At 41.8% G+C, this 25,220-nt stretch overlaps 1 protein-coding gene and 1 long non-coding RNA gene across 16 annotated transcripts in view; one reads left to right on the top strand and one right to left on the bottom strand.

Annotated features, from left to right (window-relative positions):
* Window positions 1-25,220, top strand: part of LOC140530917 (uncharacterized) — a 1,083,438-nt gene that overhangs the window by 497,569 nt on the left and 560,649 nt on the right. The gene's annotated exons all lie outside the window — the stretch shown is intronic.
* LOC140531010 (uncharacterized) overlaps window positions 20,885-25,220 on the bottom strand; it is a 30,789-nt gene continuing 26,453 nt past the window's right edge. Inside the window, exons 8-9 of the mRNA XM_072650211.1 lie at window positions 23,535-23,591; window positions 20,885-21,073 (exon numbers count right to left, since the gene is read on the bottom strand). The gene's annotated coding sequence lies outside the window, so the exon portion shown is untranslated. The remainder of the gene's footprint in view (window positions 21,074-23,534; window positions 23,592-25,220) is intronic.

The raw sequence follows: 25,220 nt of genomic DNA, 5'->3' as shown, positions 1-25,220 counted from the left end.
GGCACACCTACTCTGGGGGACTGGGATGGGGACCTGGGACAGATACCTGGGGTCACGTTGGACTGTTTGAGGAGGGTTACCTCCTTTCTGCCCCTCTAGTGCAATCTTCCCACTTCATTGAGGGACAAAACAGCACAGACCATTGGCTCCAGGCAAAAAAGCAAAAACTGGTATTAGGAGAATGGAGCTCTTTGGGACCTGAAAACAGAATGCTCATTAAACACTAAGTCCTTCTGATGATTGAATGTACATTTTTTTGAACCTACATTCTATTGGAAACAACATATATACAAATCAATAAATATGTAAGATATATATGTATATACATATATATCAATCATATACAACATTTTAAAGAGTAAATAAAAATAGACTTAGGAGGGGGTAAGGGAAGAGAATCAGTAATTGAAGAGGTCAGGATTAGCTTTGGCTAAGAGGTGGCCCTTGGGCTAAGCCTAGAAGAAAGTTAGTGATTCCAGGAGTCAGAAGTGAGAAGGGTATGTATTTTAGGCACGATGAATATCCTGTGCAGAGTCAGAGACCGGAGATGGAATATTGAGTTTCTGGAATAGCTAACAGACCTATTTGGCTGGAACACAGGGGATATGAAAGGAAGCAACATGCAATAAAACCGAGAAGGAAGAATGGGGCCAGACAGAATAGGGAGGGCATGAAATGCCAAACAGGGTGGTCACCAGTGCGTCTTGGGAAGCCAGTAGCATGGTCAGATATATTGTAGAAATGTAATTTTGGCAGCTGTGTGGATGATGGACTGGAATGAGAGGAGACCTGAGGCAAGGAGGTTAGTTAGGAGGCTATTCCAGTAGTCCAGATGACGGAAAATCAGAGCCTAAAGGACACTGTTGTTTGTGTGAGTTGAGAACCTGGGTTATTCTGTCCCAGTCCCATTTTCTGCATGTTTTAAAAAAAGATATTTTATTTTAATTTGCATTGCTCTAATCAATGCAGATTTAGAGCATTTTTCATAGGACTATAAATTGTTTGGATTTTTTCATCAGAAGAAATGTTGGAGGGGGTGAGGAAAAATTGGTACGCTAATACCCTACTGGTGGAATTGTGAACTGATCCAACCATTTTGGAAAACAATCTGGAATTATGCCTAAGGAATTCTGAAACTGCCTGTACACTTTGACCCAGCAATACCACTACTAGGTTTATTTCCAAAGATGATTGGATGATCATTCCAAAGATGAAAAGAACCTGTATGTTCTGAAATATTTATAGCAGCTGTCTTTGTGGCGGCAAGGAACTGGAAACTGAGGGAATTCCCATCAATTGGGGAATAGCTGAACAAGTTGTGGTTTATGATTGTGGTGGAATACTACTGTGCTATAAAGATGAGCTTGTTGATCTTAGAAAAACAATGGACAGACTTGCATGAAATAATGAAGAGTGAAATGGGCAGAACCAAGAAAACACTGTATACAGTAACAGCAACATTGTTTTAAGAACAGCTTTGAGGGAATCAGTCATTTTGATTATTATAAATACCCAAGTGAACTACAAGGGACAGATGAAGGAAGAGGCTGTCTGCATCCAGAGAAAGAACTGATGAATAGAAGTATGTATAGAATGATTTTACATATATATATATATATACACATATATATACATATTTGTGTCTCATGGTAAAGTTCTCTAGGGCTGGGGGGTGGGGCGGAGAAAGGAAAAAAGATACTTTGTTATATATTTAAAGGGAACAGTAAGTTGAACTTACTAGATTTGCAACTTCATCATCTTTTTTTTCCATTAGCTACATTTTGCTTGTTTTATTTCATAAATTAAAATTAAATAAAACATTTTGAAAGGTTTTATTGTAAAAGTTTTTTTACATTACAATCATTTCCCCACATACCCCCCCACCCCCAACCCCACCACATGCAACTTTCCCTTGGGTTACCTTAATTAACGACTGCAGAAAAACAAGTAAGTAAACCAACAACATAAGGACCATAGATTGAGAACTGGAAGGGAACTCAAAGGTCGTCCTCGCCAAAGCCCTTATTTATAGATGAGGAAACTGAGGCTCGAGGCTCAAAGTCACAAAGACAGTGAGCATCAGAAGCTCGATTCTCTGACTGAACCAGTGCTCTTTCCACTGTATCTTTGACGTATCAACAGAAAGGAGGCGAATGTTCCATCCAGTTTTTTAGGACCATAGAAATTAATTTGAGTTTGGCTGCCATTTGGTGATGTGTTCATTTGAACGGTGATGACTGTATACATTGTTCTCTTGTTGGACTTCCCAAATCTATCTTTCTCTTCTGGTGCCTCTGTCTTCAATCAATATAATTACAGAGATTACTGGATAGACCTCCTCACCCTGCCATATCCATCTGCCATGCCAGCCCCTTTCTCTCTTTGGTGACTTCCTCCGAGAATGTCCATTTTGAAGAAGTCAGACTAGTCATTCTTCATTCTGTGCCTAGCGATGCTTCTGACCCTGGATACCTTCATCCCTGTCCTTCCTCCCACCCCTGTTCAGTTCTTTTTTCTGTGTTTCTTCCTCCCATCAGCAAAGCTCCTTGAAGGCAAAGACTCTTTTTATTTCTGTTTGTATTTGTATTTCCAATAATTACTCAGTGCTGATGGAGCCACATTGATTAGTGATAAGGACATGATCCTAGAGAGATGGGCTGAACACTTCCATTGTATTCTCAACAGACTATCATCGATCAATGCTGAGGCCATTGACTGTTTACCTCAGGTTGAAGTCAATCCCTCCTTAGCTGAACTTCCAACTGAAGAAGAGGTTTTGAGGGCCATTAGGCTCCTTTCATGTGACAAAGCACCTGGTGCTCATTCTATTCCAGCTGAGATCTACAAGGTCTACAAGATCGTACAAAAACTGACGGAGATTTTCCAGGTTATATGGCAAGAGGAAGTTATCCCCCAGGAGTTCAAGGATGCCTCCATTGTCTGTCTCTATAAAGGTAAAGGGAATAGATATTCCTGCGACAATCACAGGGGGGTCTCTCTCTTCGTCATTGCTGGCAAGATTCTTGCAAGAGTCCTCCTTAATAGACTGATCCTTCACCTGGAAGATGGTCATCTATCTGAGAACCAGTGTGGCTTCAGAAAGGGCCAAGGAACAGTCGATATGGTGTTTGCTGCCCGACAACTCCATGATAAATGTCAGGAGCAGAACAGAGGTCTGTACACAACGTGTGACATTGTTAGTCTTGAGGGCTTATGGAAAATTATGTCAAAATTTGGTTGCCTAGAGAAGTTCATCAGTATTGCGCGTCAATTTCATGTTGGCATGTTTGCCTGGGTTTTGGAGAGTGGACAAAGCTCTTGTGCCTTCCCAGTCACCAGTGGAGTGAAACAGGGCTGTGTGCTTGCTCCCATGCTTTTTAGCATGATGTTTTCAGCCATGTTGTCAAATGCTTTCAATGAGGATGAACACGACATCAAAGTCAACCACCATAGTGATGGCAAGTTCTTCAGTTTGAAAAGGCTATAAGCCAAGACCAAAGTGGAGGGAGTGTTGGTGCATGATTTTCTGTTTGCAGATGATTGTGCACTCAATGCAGCCTCTGAAGCTGAGATGCAACAAAGTATGGATCAGTTCTCTGCTGCCTGTGCTCATTTTGGCCTAACAATTAACACCAAGAAAACACAGGTGCTCCATCAGCCACCAGCACACCATCCATACTTGAAACCATTGATTACAACAAATGGAGAAGTTTTGAATGCTGTGGATAAGTTCACTTACCTTAGTAATGTACTTTCCAGGGATGGACACATTGACAATGAAGTTGATGCATGCGTTGCCAGAGCTAACTCAGTGTTTGGGAGACTCTGAAGAAAAGTTTGGGAGAGAAGAGGTATTAGACTGACTACCAAACTGAAGGTCTACAGAGCTGTTGTGCTGACCTCATTGTTGTATGCCTGTGAAACATGGATGGTTTACCAGCACCATGCCAAGAAACCAAATCGCTTCCATTTGAACTGTCTTAGGAAGATTCTGAGGATCACCTGGCAGGATAAGGTACCAGACACTGAAGTCCTTGCTCGGGTGAACTGCCAAGCATTCAAACTATGCTTCAGAGAGTGCAGCTCTGATGGGCTGGCCATGTTGTTCGAATGCAAAATACACGCTTTCCAAAAATACTATTTTATGGAGAATTCACATGGGGCAGGCGATCACATGGTGGTCAGAAGAAGCGATACAAGGACACTCTCAAGGTCTCTCTCAAGAACTTTGGATTTGACTGTGCCAAATGGGAGACACTGGCACAGGACCGCTCAGCATGATGTGCCCACATCAGAAACGGTGCTGTGTTATATGAGCAAAGCAGAATTGAGACAGCACAAAGTAAAATGTAGGATGCGCAAATTTTGAGTATCTCCCCCAAAAATTCATACGGAGTATTACAGATTGTAATCTACCCATGTCTTCTTATCTTTTGTGACTGTTGTCTATATCCTTCCATAAGTACATCGTGGAGGCTCTGCTTGTCCTCACCCTAGAATATTATTATATTACAGACCAATTATGTTAAAGACAAATGATAAGTGAGAGAGTGGCGATAATAGAAGAGGCAATCTTCTGAAGAGTACCCTAGTCTAGAACCCGAGCTAGTAGCTGCCCTCTGGGAACCCAGTTCCACCGAGTGCAAATTGGATGAAGCAGCTGAGAGAGGGTGTCACACATAAATGAACTGATACAAAATGAAGAACCAGAAAACAAAGTACACAATGACTATGATGATATAAATAGAAACAACAACAACAACAATAAAATTGAAACTGAATGCTGTTTAATTATAATGATTAAGTTTGTCCCCAGAGAGGAGAGGAGGAAATGGACCTCTTCCCCTTTATGGAAAAGGGGGACTGTGGGTTTGGAATATTGCCATCAGACTGAGTTGATACATTTGGTTATTTACATTGTCCTTCTTTGTCACAAAGGATGGCTCTTGGGGTTCGGGAGGACTTTCTGGGATCTTGGGATTTTGTGAAATGGTGAGATGAAAGTGACTTCGAAATCAAGGTGATGAAAAGATTTTTTTTTAAAGTAACTGAAGGAATTTTATTTATTTATTTTTACAAAAAGATTAAAAAAAAAATCCTTTTTAAGACTCTCATATTTGGAAAGATCACAGGGATAATGATTCTTTACTGGCAATTAATCCCTGCCGTTTAACACGGTGTCTGGCATTTAATAAGTGTTTAATGCCTGACTGAACTAATCCAGCCCTGGACATCATTCCCAGTGCTGTCTCTAACCACCCTCTCTCCATTCCCCCCTCATTTTCTTTTAAGGACAGCTTGATCTGTAATCTAAGTGTCAATCACATTTTTAACGTCTCGGTAGTACTGTCTTTCTAATCAGTTTCATTTTTTTCCACAACAAAGAGGAGATGGCTGTTCTGAACTCTTTTCTCCAGCAGATTTGAATGCAGCACAGTGAGGCAGACCAGACACCAGCCAGTGGCAGTCCCAAAGCCAGAGAAGCCTTTTGTTGGAGATAGTAGCAGCCCGCACAATGAATGTAGGCGGAAGCTTCACGAGATCGCTACCCTGAGGCTTGCTTCCTTTGACTTCTTCCAAATTATTATTACTTTTTAGTTAAACATTCTAACCCACAAACATATTAAAAACAAACGCATAATCTTTTCAAAATATTATGCCTCAGAAACAATTAATTCCTGGAATCAGGAAAAATCTACCAAGACACAAACAGTACTCCAACCTCAAACCCTCATAGGGTGAAAGAATGCAGGACTGACCAGTTGGTCTCTGCTAACGAAATTCGATCTACGAGTTGCTTACCTATTGTTTATCGAGCTGATTTTGCTAAATTGTAAGGTGCACCGCCGGTGGGCTCAGATCACACACGGTCTCCAGTGTTAACCTCCAAGTTTGATGCGCGCACAAAATGGCATTTTTTGGACGGTTGATTGCCAACAAAATAATAATGAAAGCCTTCAAATCGATATCTTTACCACCTGAGCCAGCTTCTACAACCCTGGGAGTGTATGCGTGTGTGGAACAATCATGGGTGGAGCAATCTCTCTCTCTGTCTGCCTCCCGCCCCCCACCCCCCCATCTCTGGTGTAGAACAATTGTGGGGGCAGCAGCCGTTGAATAAAACAAGAAACGCAGAATTAAGGATGGATGTAAAGCTCTTTGAGAGGCTTTCAGCGCTCGGTAAATGCCGGCTGTGGTTCATGTCGTCTTTATTGTCATCACGACTGCTGGTTGCCGCTGCGAATGAGCAGCAGCGCGATGGAGATGAGGCAGGTGGTCCTCCCGGCGCACGCTGCGTGACCACAGGTAGAGACAAGGCAGGCGTGGGCATGCTGCTGCATCCTCCCGTGGTCTCCTGCTGCCATCTGCTGGCACCTGCTCTACTGGACCTTGATGCATTCCCCCGGCCTAGAAAAGCGGCCGGAGCTGCTGAGGACAGGACGGCTACCCTGGCTGCATCGGCGAGGGCTGCACTCCATTTTGGTTCCTTCCTAAATTCCTTGCTAACTTTTCCTTTGGACTCTCAGCTCCGCAGGAGTTTGTGGCTGTGTGCAGGGGCCTCCACCCGGGGTGGGACCAGTGGTGAGGGGAGAAAGAGTTGCAAGTCATTGCGGCCGCTTAGACATCGGGACCGTGACCTTAGCCATGATACAACTCCTTATGGTACCCAGCCCATTGGAGCCTGGATTACTACTTTGACCCAGGGCAGGATAAAAAGACCCTAAGCTGTTCTCCTCAGCCTCCTGTTAGCTATGAGTGTGGCACTATTGGCTGGACCTGGGGTAGTGGTGGGAACGAGTTTGAACCCCTTCCAGGACTCCCAGGGTCCCTCCTCTGCTTCTTTTTCCTAGGGATTGGGGTCTGGGATTAGAACTTTTATCCCTGTCCTCCCTTCTATTTCCTCTTTCCTCAGTCAACCGACATGCATTTATTAAATGTTTACTGTATACCAGGCCTTGGGAGTGAAAATACAAACATGGAAACAATCCCTCCTGGTAAGGAGCTTTCTGTTTCCAAATGGGAACCATTTCCCAGAGACTCGGTACTTAGAATCATAGGCTGATCGATTTACAGCTAGAAGGGTCACTTAAACTTACCTAGTTTGATTCACTTTTCCCATTTTACAGGTGAACAACCACAGTCTGGAAAGGGAAAGGGATATGCCTAAGATCAGAGTCAATAAACATTTACTGCTGACGTAAAGAAAGGCAAAAGATTGTCCCTACCCTCAAAGAGTTTATAATCTTAAGGGGGAAGAAAACATGCAAAAGGAAGCTGAAAAGGGAGGGGAGGAAGGCAGTGTGTGTGTGTGTGTGTGTGTGTGTGTGTGTGTGTGTTGTTATCTCCATTCTGCCCTCCAATCAAAAAGGATCTCAGACACAGAGGATCCTGACAAGGCATGAGTTCCAGGTCTGATGTGATGTTGCAGGATGAGAGGGTTCCTGGGGACATGATAGAGAAATGTCCAGCAGTGGGAAATGAAGGCACTATTTAGCTAGTACGTACCAGGGTCAGGATTTGAACCTCTAACTGCAAATCCACAAGGTCTCTCATAGTATGTTGTTATGGTTAGTCTTTGGACACAGTGACCTGCCCTCCCATGAAGGAGGGTGCTGGTGCATTCCCGGTAGTGGCCATTCATTAGAACTGTATCTCTATACCTTTTTCATGTTAGGTGGTTAGGTGATTCAGTGTATCTAGCACTGGGCCTAGAGTCTGGGAGACAGGAGTTCCATCTCCCTCTCCCGCTCATATTTACTAGCTATGTGACCTTGGGCAAGTCAGTTTACCTTTGTTTGTCTTGGTTTCTTCAGCTGTGAAATGGAGATAATAGTATGACCCAACTCCCAAGGTTGTTGTGGAAATCAAAAGAAATGACATATGTAGAACACTTAGCCCAGGGCCTTGCAGATAGTAGGAGCTGTACACATGTTTGTTCTCTTCCTGTTATGTCTGGATGAGGCTTTTCTCGTGTGGGGTGATCTGACTTCCGAAATCCTGTTTGGGAGTTGGGAAGATGGGTGATGGTAGTTTCTCAGAATGCATTCCTCCTGCAAAGTAAAAGGACTTTAGCTGTTGTTGCTGTTGCTGACTTGTTTCAGTCCTGTTGGACTCTTCATGACCCCATCTGGGGTTTTCTTGGCAAAGATACTAGAGTGGTTTGCCATTTTCCTCTTCAGCTTCTTTTACAGATGAGGAAACTGAGGCAAATAGGGTTAAGTGACTTGCCCAAAGTCACACAGCTTGCACGTGTCAGAGGTCAGATCTGAATTCAAGATCAATCTTCCTCACTTTAGGTGTGGTACTTTACGCAATAGCTGCCCCCAAGAAGGATCTGTGTCTCCACTATTTTCTATTGGAGTACAATTGTTACAGATATTAAGATTAGACAGAATTTCATTATGGATAGTGATTACTTGATGAAAAAAAAAGCCTTAATGTTTTTTTTTACATTGTTTTTAGTTTTCACATTCTCTGTTACTATAGGATATTCCACTTTTTAAACTTTTATAAAGTAAAAGTCGCAACTGTTATTTAAATAACAAAATCAAGGATGGTTGTATTTCAGAAAACTAACCTACCTAACCTGGGTTTCAACTACCTTTTCAGCCTTTTGGGAAGTTTCTCTCCCTCTAAAACTCTTGGAATCAGCCTGTCTTTCTTCATTCACCAGATCATCTCTTATTTCTTTGTCCTTGCACTGACTGGCTCCCATGCCTGGAATACATTTCTTTCTTGCCTCTACTTCAAGAGGTCCCTCTCCTTCTTTGAAATGTGACTTAGGCACCTTCTTCTGCCCTCAGACCCCTGCCTGCCTCCCAAATTCCCTTGTATTTAACTACTTTGTGGGTGTATAAGTGTAAATACGTAAATGCACATGCACATACATATATGTATCAGCTTTATATCTGTGATGAATATATTTTTATACATATTTGTCCTTTCCCCTTCCTGCCATTAGATTGTAAAGTCATTTCAAGTAGGATCATTTCATTCTTTCTCCTTTATCCCCAGCACCCAGCTATAGTGCTTGGAGCAAAGTAGATGCTTAATAACACTTTATGAGTAATCTATTGATTGATTGGTCAACCATGCAGCATTTATCCAGTGCCCACTATACATCTGGTACAGTTCAGTTAAATCCTTTAGATGTGTGGAAAAGGAAATAGATTTGAAAACCTGCTTTGCAGAGGGTTCACCTAGAAGAGTTAGCTTATGCTGCCATCTGGTGGATCAGCTTGGAAATGGATGATGATAATTAGGATTAGAACTTTAGAACTGGAAGCTTTGAGAGATAATTGGATCAAACCTCCTCATTTTACAGAGAAGGAAACTGAGGCCCAGAGAACTTACTTCACTCATCCAAGGTCACACAGCTAGTAAGCAGCTGAGTCAAGAGTTGAAGCCAGGTTCTCTGAGTCCAAATCTAGCATATCTTCCACTGTGCTTCACAAGTACTCTGTGGGTGTTGTTATCCCCAGGTAGTATACCCATTTTACAGATGAGAGAATTAAGGACAAGAATTAAATGTTTTCTGCATGCCAGATAATGTACCAGGTTTTGGAATACTAAGATAAAAATGAAAAACATTCATAGGATCTTAGATCTGGAGCTTGAGGGGGAACCTTAGAGACCATGTAGTCCATAATTCATTCTATGTCTGAGGAAATTGAGACCTAGGGATGTTAAGTTGCTTCAGTCAGACCTGAGTAAGGTGCCAGCATGGGGCACTGAATACTTGGGAGAGAGAAACTTACCAATTGTGTAACCTTGAGCAAGTCACTTAACCCTGTTTGCCTCAGTTTCCTAATTTGTAAAATGACCTGGAAAAGGAAATAACAACTCAGTATCTTTGCCAAGAAAACCTCAAATGTGGACAGGAAGAATTCAATGTGATTGAAAATGACTGAACACATGCAATGCCTCATAAGTTTGCCAAGGAGGGGCCTCTACTAGAATGTAATGTGCCTCCACAACAGGATTTAAACTCAGGTGTGGCTCCAGGATACTTTCCATTATATTAAGTTACCTCCTTTCTACCCTTCTCTTAATATGTATCTTATATTTTTAAAAGCATTTTCCCTTTCATTTTGGCTAAATCTCTTGAGAAAGGCATCTATGATCAGCTCCTCCATTTCCCTCTCACTTGATCCCAAGCCCTCTGTAATCTGACTTTTGCAATTGAAATGGCTCTCCCCAAAGTTTCCAGTGATCTCTTAATGGCCAGATCTATTGGGTTTTTTCAATTCTCTTGCACCTTGTCCTCTCCTGGATACTCTGTCCTCCCTAGGTTTCTGTGATACTGCTTACTCCTGACTTCTCCTTCGTAGACATGTCTGCTAACCTCGAGTATCCCTTTAGGTGCTATCTCAGGATATCGTCCCTTTTCTCTCTATACTGTGTCTTATAGTTCTCAGCAGCTCCCATAAATTCAATTATCATCTCTATGTAGGATGACTGCCAGATGAAGAATTTAGTCCTAGTGTCTGATGAGTTTCAGTATCATATCTCCAACTCCCTCTTGGATATTTCAAACTAGATGTCCCATAGATATCTTCAGCTTAACAAGGTCCAAAACAGAATCCACTATCTCTGCCCCTCCTGCCCAAATTTCTCTCTCTTTGAATTCCCCATGTTCTGTCCGTGGTACTGCCACTCTTCCAGTGACATAGGGTTGCACCCTTGGTGTTATCTGGACTTCTCACTTGGGAGCCTCTCATCCTCCCTACCTACTCTGTTGACAAATCTTGTTTGTTTCTACTTTCCCAATATCTTGTATGTATAATCCTCTTTCTCTACACACATAGGCACAACTCCATTCAGTCCCTAGATTACTGCAGCAGTTTTCTAGCATGTCTTTTTGCCTTAGGTCTCTTCCCCACTCCGGTTATCCTCCATTTAGCTGTCAAGGAGATTTATCTAAAGTATAAGTGGTGACCAAGTTCCCTTGTTCAGTAAACACCAGTGATTCCCTATCACTTCCAGGATTAAATATGAAGTCCTTTAGCATTTAAAACTTTTCACAATCTGGCCTCTCTCTCTTTCCAGTCTTATTCCCCTCTACACATTGACCTATTTGTAGTTCCTCAAACACAACACTCCATGTCCCACCTCCATGCCTTTGCACCAGCTCTCCTCCTTGACTGGAAGGCTCTACCTTGTCATCTCTGCTTCTTAGCTGCCCTGTGCTCATCTCATCGCTCATCTCAAATCCCATCTGCAGGAGGCTTTTATACCTTTTCTCTCCCCTCCCCTCCTCCCTCAGCTTCTAATGCCTCTCCCTTTCAGATTACCTTCGTCTACACTGTGAATATTCTCTGTGTACCTAGATATTTACATATTGTCTCTATTATATTGAAGGCCCAAATGAAGGATAGGAGTGTTGGTTTTTATTTTTTTACCTTTCTTTGTATCTCTAATGCTTAGTGAAGTCTTGTCAGGCACATAATAAGGGCTTAATGCTGGCTGACTGACTTATTACTTAATTGGATCCTCAGACTAGCTCTGTAAGACTGGCAGGGCTGATGTCATTCCTCCCCTCCCCATTCTCTCATTTAAAAAAAATTAGATCTTTGATTTTCTTGGTATAGGAAACTTCCTCTCCCCATCTAGATCTGCATCAGCCCTGTAATTTATAGTTTTATAGAGTTTTCTGGGGGCACAGGGTCATACAGCCAATATACGTCATGGACATATTTTGAACTCAGGTCTTCCAAACTCTGAGGGCAGCCCTCTGTCCACTTAGAACCTTTGCTTCCTAGGTCACTGTTCTTTCCATGAATTCTGAACTGGTTGCAAAAATAGAAGATTTGATTTGTTTTTATATGGACCAGGAGGTTTATGCCCTTTGGAACATATGTGCTATGCTAAGTCCTACTAACATATCTGTGACTTATTTTTGTATTTCACATAAGCTTAAAAAGAAGCAAACATTGATTTTTCTTGGTTACGTTGGAGGGTGCATTCGTAGGGAAAATATTTTTGAATTATTTTACTAACGATGTCTTAGGAAAGTTCTTGTTTCTCTCCCCCTCCTCTTCCATTCTTATGGTTAGTGAAACATTTAAGCAGCTTGATAAATATGACATGATTTTGGGAAGAGGAGAACACAAACAAATTAGGGGAATCAAGGAAGACTTCTTGTAGGAGGTAATACCTGAACTAGACCTTGAAGGAAGCTAAGGGTTCTAAGAGGGGAGGGAAGAGAAAGGACATTCCAAGCATATCAGAGAGCCTATGCAAAGGCATGGTGGTGGGAAGTGAAATCTCCCTTCCACCTTTCAGCCTCTGTCACACAGTAGAGACCCACAGTTCACAACATCCATGACTAGGATTTCTCAGCTAGAGAAACAAACACCATAAAATATCAACAAAAAATATTCAAATGTGGCTTTTCTCACAGATGGCAATTATTCAGCAATTGGCAAATGGATGAAAGTTAGGTCCTACGGCCCAACTGCTGGGCCAACTCCTGAAGCCTCATGTGCTCCAGGCATGACCGCAGAGGGACGGAGGTTTGCCTGGTAGAGGTTCTCCTAGGTAACATTTTCAAACAGAGTTCCTTATAAGCCCCACTGCTAATTAGAACTAAGCAAAGACTCCTTTAAATACCCAAAGGGAAAACTGGCAGCAGGCCACTTGATCTGTGAAATGTGTTAGCCTCAAGCAGAGAGAAAACACACTGATAACTCTTGGATGCATTTCTATTTATTTTCCTCATAGTTTAGTGTCTGTTTAAAAGAATGCACAAGCTGTTGGCTTTGTATGGTTAGTCGTCCTTCTATTCCCCCTTGAATAAATCCACTGCCAGTTAGCTGTGCTGGGCAGTTCTGGAATGGGCTACACTTGGGTGCTCTGTGTGCGCTTCAGTCTTGGCTGAAATAGTCTCAGGAAGCTTGTCTCATTTGAATATTGAAACAGAAGTCGTCTAAGGCTTTCTTGACCTGATCCAATCACCAGGCTAGGCCCAGTCCTCTAGCCTAATTTTCATTATCCAACCTCCAGGCAAGTCCATTGTCTCAAGTGGAAGGAAGCCAAACATTAGCACAAGTCAGTATAGGGCCCAGCTTGGTGCTGAAGCTGTATCCAGTGGTTTGGATGTCAAGTCTAGCTTAGCCACTTCTGCCCATGTGACCTCAGGCAAGAGAGCTAACCTCTTTGGGTCTCAGTTTCACATCTCTAAAATTAGGGGTTTGGGTTAAAGTCCTTTCCAGCTCTACATCCATGATCCCATGGGACAGTGGAGAAGGAACTGCCCTGTTAAATGGTCTCTGTTTCCTTCAAACTATGAATGCTGAAGCTGGAAAGAATCTTAGAGACTGTCTTATAGGTGGCTAGGAGTCCAAATCCAGCCATAGATACGTACTAGCTGTGTGACCTTGGGCAACTCATTTAACCTCTGTTTGCCTCAGTGTCCTCATCTGTAAAATGGGGATAATAATAGTACCTGCCTCCTAGGGTTGTTGCGAACATAATAGTTGTTCACATCACACAGTGCCAGGCACATAGTAGGCAGCTAATATTTCCCCTTATTTCCCCTTCCCCCAGCCCCCTAAACTGATCCAGAGCTCTCATTTCATACATGAAAAGACTGAGTCCCTGATTCCATGATCAAATCCACCCATTCTCTCTGCCAGGTGCCTTGAGAGGTGTGCTTGTTTTCCATTTTTTTGTCAAGGCCTTAATGATAATACCTGTGATTCACCAACCTAGATTGCCGTTAATAAGTTTCCATTTCTAGCCAGAGAGGGAAATGTATGCATATTAAACCATGGGTTTCTCTCTTATCCAGAAGACCATTTAAATGAATATACCAGCAGTATAGCTTCCAGGAGTGTTAGTCATTATCCATCTACTATTTTATTGCAATACATTGATTATTCCCACCAGCCCAAAAGTACTTACTAATCAGCATGGCTTTGAAAATCAAGGTGCATGGAAAAATAGGGGATCTAAGGATATAAAATGTTGCAGAAAAGGAGGTAGTTCCAAACATGTATAGCTATAATAGCACTTATAGAATACTTTAAGATTTGCAAAATGCTTTACAAATGTTATCTCATCTGATCCTTGAAATAGGTGCAGTTATTATTTTCCTTTTACAGGTGGGGAAACTGAGGCAAATAGAGGTTAAGTGACTTGCCCAAGGTCACACAGCTGGTAAGTGTCTGAGGTTGGATTCAAACTCCTGTCTTTTTGATTCCAGACACAGGGCTCTATCCACTGTGCCACCTGGCTATTTAAGCACAGATCACAGAATGTGATGTACTATTGATTATGTTAATGGTAGAAGTAGACAACCTCCTGACATAATCATAATTAAAAGATCCCTGGGGTTTTCTAGTATGGACCCCTTCTCAGAAGAATGTTTTTTAATGTGTAAAATAAAATGTCTAGGATTACAAAGTAAGCCAATCATATTGAAGTACAGTTGTTAAAATATTAAAAAATACCTAGTTCGTAGACCCCCTCAGTGAAAGGAGCCCTGATTTAAAGGGCGTTGAAGTCTTGTTAAGTCACCACACCTGTGACTCCATACTCAGCTTCTTCTTCCAGTCTTCTAATGCCAAGCAGTATGAGGAACCAGAACAAAGATTCTGCGATGCAAGTGGTCTGGGTGAGGTGGGGAGGTGGTGAGTGCAACTGAACGGGTGGCCTACTAAAGATGAGCCTGTAGCATGCCAACCTGTCAGGAGTTTCAGTGATCAAGGTCTAGTCAATGTGGCAATGGTGTGGATCCATGGCCAGAAACCTTTAGAGTCAACTTGGTAAGTGAACCCTTGTTGCCATGCAAATCAGAAATCTGAACAGACCACCCCATTCTGACCCAATGCAAAGACTGAAAATCTCAAAGGGGTTAAAACCCCCTAAATACTTAGGTTTTGGGGGGGTTGACATCAAAGTGGCATATTTTTAAACTTTGAAGTGAGTTTGAGACTTATTAACACTGACATCCTACCATCTTTCTGGTGCTTCCTCTTCCATGCCTTAAGTCTTGATTGAGTATTTCCATAATAATGAAACAGTCTTCCCCCAGCCTGCTGTATAGCCTACTGTATACAGTAAACACACCCTTGCCTATGGTAACCTGAGTTCCCCAAAACACAACTTTAGGTAAAATGCTGTGTTAGGAGGAAGTTAGTTTCAAAGCAACCATGTAATAAAATTCATAAGATAAATAGAATTATAAATTATAAAATATAATGAAAAGTTTGTGAATAGCTAAAACTTGGGCTTTTGTTAAAATTGGTCTTCACAGAGACCTGAGACCCTATTCGACTTGAACTGGGCAGCACTTCTAAGGGCAGAAGTAGAAACTCAACAGGTGAAGACACCAGGGACGTTGGGGCAGAGCAATGAAAGATAGTCAGAAACCAAGAAGCCAAGAATCCGGCTACATCCTGGAAGGAGAAGGGAAAAGAGGGTAAGTTCCTCCCTTGGAATCCTCCAACTTTTAGTTTAAATTCGAGCTAGAGATGATAGCTCTTGGGTGAGTCTGGATATTGTTTCTCTAAACAAGGGGCTGAAAGAGTGAATGAAATAAAATTTATAGTCCACAACTTGGGCAGATACATTCCTTTCCCCAGGAAAATAGCAACTGCGAAGTAATGAGAGCTGGAGGTTGGGGATTCAGGAACCAAATCCCCCAGATATCCCACCCTCTCTTTTCAAGGGACTGAAGAGCAGGGCAGCCAATGGGGTAGTAATTTAGAGTAAAAGGTTTAAAAAAAATTCAAGAATTTCGTGTGTGTGTGTGTGCGTGTGTGTGTGTGTGTGTGTGTGTGTGTGTTCCAAAAGCAGCTAGGTGAAACAATTAACTCAATAGTCTTTCTAGTAAATGAGGCCCTGACCTGTCTGTAGAAAATGTTTTCACGTCAGTGACATTTAACTTTGCTCCTTGCGAAAAGCAGACTCAGACTGGGCACTAGAACTGAGTCGAGCAGGTCTTCTGGATTCATTACTGTCCGGAAATTCTGACTTTAGGTTGGGGCTTAGTTATGATGCATTAATGATGTTATTGCAAAGTGATGTTGGCCAGAACAACTTTTTTAGAGAAGTATGCCTGCACATTTTAAAATTATACTCCCAAGTATGCTGTATTTATACGTTTATTTTGATTTTGTGTCTTGAGGCAGTGTGCTGTAGTTAAAGGAGCCTTGGGCTGGCAGTCAGGAAACCTGGATGCTGGCCTCATTCTGCCACCAGCTGGCTATGTGGCCATGAACAAATCATGTCCCTTCTCTAAATTTCAATTTCCCATCAGCAAAACAAAAGGTTCTAACTCAAGGATTTTCTTCCAGCTGGTCTGAGATCTTCCTCTGGATTATCTCTTTGGTACTTCAAGTGCCTGTCCAGTAGAGGCGGTGGGGCAGAGTATATGGCATGTTAAGTTTGAAGAAGAGAATGCAAGGGTTCAAATCTTGTCTCTGACACTTACTAACCATGTCTCCTTAGCAAGACACTTAACGTGGCTGACCCCGGGGTTCTTTATTTGTAAAATGAAGGAGTTAGAGTACATCAGAGGTTGCCAACTAGGAATATGTATATCTCTAGCAAGTGTAAGGTACTTGTCAAGGGGTTATGAAGCATATAGCTATACTATCCTACTGAGATATTACTAAAATAGTAGAGGAAGCTAGGTCACATAGTAGATAGAGTGCTGGGTCTGGAGTTCAAATCCAGCCTCAGACACCTTGGGCGAGTCACTTAACTTCTGTTTACCTTAGTTTCCCTAACTGTAAAATGGGGATAATAATAGCACCTATCTCCCTACCTGGTTGTGAGGATCAAAGGGGATAATATTTGTAAAGTGCTTAGCACAATGCCTACCACATAGGTATGTAAATGCTATCTATTATCATTGTAACAAGTAAAAAAAAATTACAGATCTGAGAGAGAATGGTGTAGAGGCTTCCAGTGGGTTGGAAGGGAAGGGAGCATTGTGGAACATTTGAGTAATCTGAAAGACACTGAAAGAATAATTTCTATTGACCAGAACCAAATGAAATGAGGTTTAGATATAAAACCGTTTTCATATTTAGTTAGAAAAAGTCAGCCACAATGACCTAGTGAAAGATGTGCTTACTGATCTCCATAATACCCACAGACTCTCCCTGATTTTTAGTTTCCTTTTGTGTCTTGTTCCACCCCTCCTCCCCTCCCCCAGGTTGTAAGCTCCTTGAGATCAGCCATTGCTTTTTGCCTTTTTTTTTTGTATCCCTGGTGCCTGGCACAAAGTAGACGCTTAATAAATGCTTATTAATTGATTGACTCTAAACCGATATTCAGTCAGTGAAGCTACCAAATGTTTTGTGTACCTTTGGTGTATATATCCCATTCTGTGCTTCTCCCAGTGCTTTCATTCTGTTTGTAACAACTTACCTCTGTGAATCAAGAATCTCCATCCTGTTCTCAGTCAAATCCAAAGCAACAAATGAATTGGAGGTTGAATATGAAATTTAGATATCTCTTTCAAAAATTATACTGAGAATTAAACTCTTGGTCAACAAGCAACAGAATCAAGATTCTCCCTAATTTAGTTAACTATGGTCTGATAAACACCAACTTCAAGACACTAAAAATGCTATCTACCAAATAAAGTTTTCTTTATGAAAAATCACTTTCTTTCATTTCCTACATGAAAATTAATAATTGAAAAAAGCATTTATTACGTGACTTTATGTGCTGGCCACATAGCAAAAATGTTGATCTTAATTTGAATCATCTAAGTTCTAAGTGTTGGGGGAACAACAAACAAATACAAATACAGGCAAACAAGATGGTTCCTGTCCAATAAGGAAGAGCATTGGAAGGTCGTATGGAGTGGCAGGATGTTAGGGGCTGGCTGCTCAGGCGGCCACACGGTTATTTTGATGTTAGAGTGAAGTGAATCATTTGATAGTTAACAAAGGGAGGTTTTTTTAGCCATAGCCTAGAAAGGATGTTCAACAAAGACACTCCAGCATGTAGAACCGGATGTGGTCTGAGCAGCAGGGTGTGGTGACTTGGGCAATTTTGGAATATCTACCAAGTCTGAACGTCCCCAACGCTATGTGAGTGGGCCTTATAATAATATCCGTAGTTGACCAGGAAGTCATGTCAATATGGCCAATATGGCACCTTGAGACTGCATCAGGGGAGGCACAACTTGACCTTTGGCCACCAAATGCTGGGATAACTTTGGCATCTTCCAGGGAAAAACTAGCCTAATTCATGTTGCAGGAGTATGGGGGAGCCTTAGTAGATAGTGGTCTGATCAGAGACTGCTTGGAAATGTCTAGGAGGTAGCGCGATGGGCCCAGGACTGACTGAGATAAGGTGAAAACTTACCCATCAGAGCGCAGGATCCCAGGGGGAGAAAGATCCAGTTCTTTTAGAAGGAGAAAAGAGAAGGCCAGAGTACAAATTAGATGACCAGAAAGTTTATCATATGGATGAACTTAGCATTTATTTCCTTTCATATTTGGTCAGTCACTAAACATTGTTTAAGTGCTTGCTGTGTGGCAGGAACTATGCTAAGGGCTGGAGATATAAATACCAAGGGAAAAAATGTCCTTGCCCTGAAGGAGCTTATAATCTAATGAGGGAAAATAACACTCAAAAGGAAATGAAAAAAGCAAGGGAGAGAGGGAAGGAAGGGAAAGTACCCAGCACAGAAGCATGCTGGATAAGTCCAAAGGAATGCAGTCAGATGGTGAATGAATTTATAAGGGGAATGGGAAATTTTCTGAAAGTCAAGGGGTAGGAGAACCAAATATGATTGGGAATGCTTAGAATAAAGGATTCCCTTCCAGATTTCAATTTGTGATCCTATATTTGATCGTTAAATACTAGTGCGTAAAAATAAGCATTTGCTTATTAGAGCCCACAAGCAAGATGATAAATTAAGGGTAAAGCTATTCATTAGACCATGTGATCTGTTCATTAGAGCATTATGCCTCTTAATTGGCCAAATTTTGGCAGACATCTGTCATTTGCCAGAGGCTCGTGACCAGGCAAAGGCTTGTGACTGTTACCCATCACAACCGAGCATGTTTCAAGGTGCCAGCCCTAAAATTTGACATTTCACAGTACAGGACAGCGGTCTGTGACTGCTGGCATGCCTTCTTTGGACACAAATGACAACCGAAGTGGATTGTCCCAAGATCTCCTTCCTTGATGCTGTAGACTTTGGGTTTCCACATGCTACCCTTTTCCCTTCTTCTTCATCAAATGATCAATCAACAAGTATTCATTAAGTACCTATTATATGCCATGCACTGTTCTAGGCAGTAGGGATACAAAAACATGAATGAAGCAGTCCCTACTCCCAAGGAACTTACATTTTATCAGAGGAGGCAGATCTGGTCTCTTGTTTTTGGTGCAGACCAGATGAGAGTGGAGTGGAAAGCTCCCCTCAGAACCTCCATTTAAGGAGCACACCCAGGTTGGCCAACTCTTCATTTCCCATCCAACTGTACTTCTTTAGGCTTCATCATCCTCCCATCCTCACCTCAGCTCAGAAACAAGAAAGCAGTACCCAGGATGCCACTCCTGGCTCCCAGAAACTCCCCCTAATGTACCAAACTCATGCTGGATCTCTTCCAGGGACAAGAGGAGAGGAGGGAAAAATGGGGATACTGCTGTTGTCTCTCAGGTCTCTTGTTGAATCCATGGACAGGAGAACCAAGGGGTTTAGCCCTTTTATCATTGAAACTATAGAAGAAATGATACCTCACATTTCTAGAGCTTTACTCTGGTAGGAGTAGCTAACTGCTAATATTATTCTCATTTTGCAGACTAGGAAGCTGAGGTTCTTACAAGATGAGCTTGGGCTTATCTAAACTAATCAATGCCAGAAACGGGACTTTGATGTTAGTGGGTGATTCTAAATCTAGTGCTCTTCTCTATAGAAAATGTGAGTGAGAGTGAGAGCCATGGCCTCTCACATGCAGAATATTTGGGGAAAGAAAAAAATCATAGATTTAGAGCTAGAAGGGACTGTGATGTTCATTTGATCCGATCCACCCATTTTAAAGATGAGGAAACTGAGGTTCATTGAAGAGGAAGTGACTTGCTCATGGTCACATACTAAATGGCATAACTAGAAATATCTAATAGATAGGGGGAATATCTAATAGATATTATCTAATATTGTTTAATAGACAGAGGGAATATTTAATAGATTGCATCTAGTATTTAATAGAGGGAATATCTAGTAGATAGTATCTAATATTGTTTAATAGAGGGAATATTTAATAGATTGCATCTAGTATTTAATAGAGGGAATATCTAATAGATATTATCTAATATTATGTAGTAGAGGGAATGCCTAATACATATTATCTAATATCTAACAGATACTATCTAATTGTGTGTTCATCCTTCGTTGCCAAAGAAGGCCATGCCATCAGAGAAATAATGACATGACTTGCGCTTGACTTTGTTTTTGAGTGAGGGAGGGCTGTGCAGGTCACCAGCCTCACTTCTCCTCCAGAGCCATCTGAATCCAGTGACCAGATATTCATCAGGATGACTGGAGATGACCCAGGAGGAGGTAATTGGGGTTAAGTGACTTGCCCAAGGTCACACAGCTAGTGAGTGTCAAGTGTCTGAGGTGAGAACTCAGGTCCTCCTGACTCCTGGGCTGGTGCTTTATCCACTGCACCACCTAGCTGCCCCTATTATCTAATTATGTAGTAGAAGGAATATCTACTAGATATTATCCACTATTATCTAATAGACAAAGGAAAGAACTGGAGTATCCATTAGAGTGAGGGGAAAAAGTCTAGCCCATTAAGGGACTCTACGTGAGAACGGTCTGATCTAACCCTAAAGAGAGAACAGAACCTCTCTCCATTTATAAACACCAGGAACAACTTATTAAAACCAGTTTCCCCATAGCTTGTCATTTTACTCCATGTATCTTTTAATCCCTTAGAAAACTTTTAAAAGGTTGTGAGCTTCTTATAGGAACAAGAAGATGGCAGAGAAGATATAAAGCATGTTTTCTCCTTGTTGTGGGCCATGGAGGAGAGGGATCCTGGTTGAAAGCATCATTTGATAATAGCACAGACAAGCCAATCCTTGGGACCTTTAGGGAAAAAAAAGAACTAGGTTAAGGGTGGCATACATAGCATCCAGAAAGTGACAGGTGACAGTCCTGTTGTTTCACCAAGAGGTGGTGTGGCATAGTGGGACTCTTGAGTCAGGAGAGACTAGTCTTCACCAGTAATTACTGGTGTGTGTCCATGGGCAAACCAATTAAGTTTTCTGGGCCTCACTCAGTTTGTAAAATGGGGATAGTAATACCTATCACACACATAGGGTTGAGCGAATACCTATAATGGGCTATGAAAGCTTTGAGAGATGTCATTGTAGGGCGTCTTTTCCTAATTTTCCTGTTTGGTGTGGCTATTTTGAGTTGTGTTTTTCACTAAACTCAGGGCCTGAGGTCCCCCCCTTCCCTCCACCCCCATCTAGTCCTTTCTCTGCTGTTCAGCTGTTGAAGACACAAATCCACCCCTGGCTTAATTAAGACAGGAAACAACAAGGATGTCAAGGTAAGGGAATGAATCAGTAAAATAAACCCCAGCACCCAGACACAAACAGAAATGGTCTTCTACCCTAACAGGGGATTTATGGCCTAATACGCCTTAAATCTCTTTGATTCTCTATCACAGTGGGAAGTCATGGTTTCTTTAGAATTCATTGATCTTGTGGCAAAGCTTAGGGTATGGGGTCATCTATCCCTTATAGTTTCTTGAAAACCTCTCGGGGGGCAATCTGGAGAATGCTGACAGCCTTTCCCTTTGCTTTGGAATCATCAGGTATCAGCTTCAGCTCCCCAGTCCCAGATTCCTTGGTCATGTTCCCTTCAGTCCACTGTTTTGACTGTATGTTTGCTCTTAGACTTTCCTGGATCTGCTCCAGTCCACTCTGCTCTTCTCTTCCCCATTCATACCTTCCTTGCTTATTCAAGTGATTCATTTTTTCATTCTCTCACCTTGTAGACACTCCCCCCAATTGGAATCTTTACCGGTGACATCACCAGGTTGAGGCCAGGCCAGAAATTTTGGGAGATGTTGTCCAGTCAATTTCTCTGAGAGAATGATGCCTTTTCGGATCCAAGCATTGCAGAAAATAAAATTCCAAAGACTGATTGATTGATTGATTGATTGGTTTATGTATTTATTACCCTTTTGCTCTGGTCAGACCACATCTGGAATGCAGTGTTTACTTTTGGGGAGTCACATTTTAGGAAAGATATTGCCTCTCTGGTTAGCAGTCAAAGAACAACCTTAAGGGTGGTGAAGGGCTTTGTGATCGTTCTATATACTTATAGTTGAAAAAAGTGCAGGTATTATTTAGAAAAAAACTTAGGTCAGACAGCATAGCTGTCTGCAAGCATTTGAAGGTTTCTCATGTAGACTTGGTCTACTTGATCCCATAGGGAAGGAAGGAAGGAAGCAAACTAAGCCTTTATTGAGTACCTACTATGTACTGGCACTGTGCTAAGAATTTTACAAACATTCTCTCATTTAATCCCCGCAACAACTTTGAGAGGTAGGTAGATGTTATTCTTAACCTCATTTTACAGATAATAAAACTGAGGCAGACAGAGGTCAATTGACGTTCTCGTGGTTAGATAGATATTAAGTGTCTGAGGCTGGATTTGAATTGAGGTTCTTCCAGACTCCAGGTCCGGGGCTCCATCTACTGGGCCACCTAGCTGCCCTATTAGGGAAGAATTCAGAATAACTAGTGGTAGCTACAGATAACCAGATGGAGGCTATATGGTAGGAAAACTTGCTATCCTTTAGAATTATTCAAAAGTGGAATTGGCTGCCTCAGGAGGTAATAACAATAACAGTATTTATATAAAATTTTAAGATTTTCAAGGCCCTTTATGAATATTATCTCATCTCATCCTCACCAACAACACTGAAAGCGAGGCGCTATCATTATCTCTATTTTATTGGAGAGTAAACAGAGGTTAAGTGACTTGCCCAGGATCACACACGTAGGTTCAGGGTCTATCTTGACTCTGAGCATCTAGTTCCCTGGCAGTGGCTTTTTTCTCATTTGAGGTATTAAAGGGAAGGCTGGAGGATCATTTGTTTGGGCATATTATAAAAGGGGTGAGTTACAACCCAAGGTCCTTTGCCACTCTGAGATTTTGCAGGAAGGAGGAGCAATGGCCCCTGCACATGTGAATAAGCAGAAGGCCCCTGCTAAGGAGAGAAAGGATGAGGTACACCTTTGATCGGTTACCTTGGCCCCCTTCTTCTAACCCTTTACAGGCTTAGCTGCCATCAGTGACTCTGAGTGAGGAGAGACAGGAGGTCCTGTGGTATAGGGGCAGTGGCGCAGGATTCAGAATCCAAGGACCTGGGTTTACTCCTAGCCCTGACACTTAATCCTTATATGATGCTTAGGCTTTTGCAGGTTGGTCTGGGAACCCAGCCACCATTTATAGCATTGTTTTAATGGGAAAGCATCATACAACTTCCAAAGCAGGAGACTTAGAATCTAATTCTTGGAACACAACCCACCTGTGCTCTTCATGTCTCGGAGCTGCTCACCCTCTCTCTTGAGCTCGAGTATCCATCCTGTACAAAGGAAGCAAAGTCTTTTATAAGGACAGACAGGCCCAAATAGTCAGTCTCTTGTAAGATAGGCTGTCTTATTTAAAGTAGGTCATATGTAATGGAACGTGGCATAAAATGGGCCTGTTTTAAATGAGGCGGTCTGTATGACATTCTACATTTTCAATCAACCATGTGTTTAGTTTTGTGTGAAAGCAAAAATTTCAGCCTTATTTTGGATCACAAATGTCGGCTGCTCAGATAAGGGGTGCAAATATCACCAAGTAAAAAAGAAAAGCAGAAATTGGGCCTTAATTTCTCCTGGTTGCCACTTTTAATAAGGAGCGTGTCAAACACAGAGATTCCAAGGGATGGTGAAGATGGTGTTGTTCACTGAAGTCATGCTTTATTGGATCCTTATTTTTTTTTTAATATATGAATGCATTATATCACCCATCAGGATAAGTTAACATGTCCTGTGCCTTTAAAGCTTGGTAGAAAAATAATTTTAATGGCTCCAATAACAAGTCCAGATTAATGCTGGAAAATAGATACGCCAAATTGTCAAATTGCATATGTATTCTTTGGCTCCATTGGAGTCAAGAGTAAATGTTGCTTTTGTACTGAGTTTTCCTGACTGCCAGTGGAAGGACTGTAACACATTTATGAAGAACCAAAATTGGAATGAAGCATGTTACAACAGAACTCCAATTCATTCCTTCTTGCCAATTGGATTTAATTGAAATAATAAATCATTAGTACAATAAAGGAAGACAAGTTGAAAGGGTGTCTGGTTAAAAGCAGGAATAATTTAATTAAAGAGATTTGGGAAAAAAGAAAAAAGAGTTCATAAACAAGCCATTTGTGATCCCAAGTTTCCATTAAAAAGCAACAATGATAAATGTGTTTTTCTTGCTATCTTAGAAGTAGAGGAAATAGAAATAAATGTGTATGTTTAAATGGAAAAAAACCTGAAGAGTTACAGTTGTGAGTTTAACTGCAGTGGGAAAAATAGCTGAAAATCATTCCTTACAAAGGTCATCTCCTTCTGTTGTTCACAGCAGATCCAAGTGCACATGGTACAGTTCTTTGTGGAAGAGAGGATTCATCTTATAAATTAATTACTGCTGTTTGTGAAGAACACAGTGTGTTGCAAAGCAAGGCTGAGTAATCCATGATGACCTTTCCTGATAATCAAAGCTGTTGTCAATTAGATGCCACTGATTTTAAGTTCTAAGCACTCCCTGGGCCATCAAAGGCAGCTTACTTTGGGAGATAAGCTAAGGATGAGGTGACTTTTAGGCAGGCCTTCAAACTCTGGAATAGTTTTCCAAAGTGTCAGAGGGTAGCCTACAACTCCATCAGCTGCAGGAGATCTCTGATTTCCTCAAGGCACATGTCCTCCACTCTTTATGCTAATACTCCACAACCTTGTTGGAGCTGCAAGAAGCAGGGCAGTAGAGTGGAATGGAGGATGAACTTTGGAGCCTGGGAAACCTGGGCTGCCATTTTATAGATAAGGAAACAGAGGATCTGAGTGTTCCGTGTTCTTGGCCACAGTGATGAGGTGGCCCTCTATACTCCAGGTCTATTGCTCTTCCCACTCCAACAGATTCCCTGGAGTCAAGAGTTTGAAAGGCTGTCACGGGAAAG

The sequence above is a fragment of the Notamacropus eugenii genome, chromosome 3 (assembly GCF_028372415.1).
Source record: "Notamacropus eugenii isolate mMacEug1 chromosome 3, mMacEug1.pri_v2, whole genome shotgun sequence".
NCBI classification, from domain to species: domain Eukaryota; kingdom Metazoa; phylum Chordata; class Mammalia; order Diprotodontia; family Macropodidae; genus Notamacropus; species Notamacropus eugenii.
The sequence above is the reverse complement of the archived record's forward strand: the minus strand, read 5'-3'. Positions and strand labels throughout refer to the sequence as shown.